This window comes from Corvus brachyrhynchos, unplaced genomic scaffold (genome assembly GCF_000691975.1).
Source record: "Corvus brachyrhynchos isolate BGI_N302 unplaced genomic scaffold, ASM69197v1 scaffold671, whole genome shotgun sequence".
In the NCBI taxonomy this organism is placed as follows: domain Eukaryota; kingdom Metazoa; phylum Chordata; class Aves; order Passeriformes; family Corvidae; genus Corvus; species Corvus brachyrhynchos.
Window position 1 is genome coordinate 111,252 of NW_008236441.1, and position 636 is coordinate 111,887.

Below are 636 nucleotides of genomic sequence, written 5' to 3' on the forward strand. Positions count from 1 at the left end.
GCTGCTTACTTCTAAATAGGAGACTAGATGTGCCTTAGTATCCAGAAGTGGCCAGGAGCAAGATTCAGACAGATCCAGACAGTGCAGTGAGCCATGCCCTGTGATCCCACCAAGGGCCAGGGGTCGACCAACCCCGCCTTCCAGCTCTGGGGAGGAACACAGATGGGGTGACCCTGGGTGTGGCAAAAGGTTTTCCAGCCTGGGAGGCTTCAGGTCAAGCTTTTTGGGTCTCTCTCATTTGCCTTTCCTGGTGAAAATGCACTTTTAAAACATTGAACAGCTCCTTTTTAATAATGCTCTGATTAAGGTCTGTTCTTGGGTAGAAATAGGATGTGCTGAGGTCTGTAACGACAGATTAAAAAAATAAAGCTGCACAATTCTGCAGAAAATTATTAGAATTTGGGGGAAATAATTAGATGCCCCTTTTTTTTCCTTTCTTTTTTCCCTCTTTTTGCAGCAGAATTCAGTGTGAGAGCTGGCCTCTGTCAAGACCATCCAAATTGTATTTACTGATTGCAGATCATTTAAGGTGGTGGTTGTTTGAATAAGTAGAAGGGGAGGTGTTTTAGAAGATCAGAGGGTTTTGCAGCCAGGCTGAGGGAACTCTGTGGTTGTAAAAATTACCAGTGCCAGCTG

At 45.0% G+C, this 636-nt stretch overlaps 1 protein-coding gene across 7 annotated transcripts in view; it reads left to right on the plus strand.

Annotated features, from left to right (window-relative positions):
- Positions 1 to 636, plus strand: part of MLPH (melanophilin) — a 39,823-nt gene that overhangs the window by 21,815 nt on the left and 17,372 nt on the right. The gene's annotated exons all lie outside the window — the stretch shown is intronic.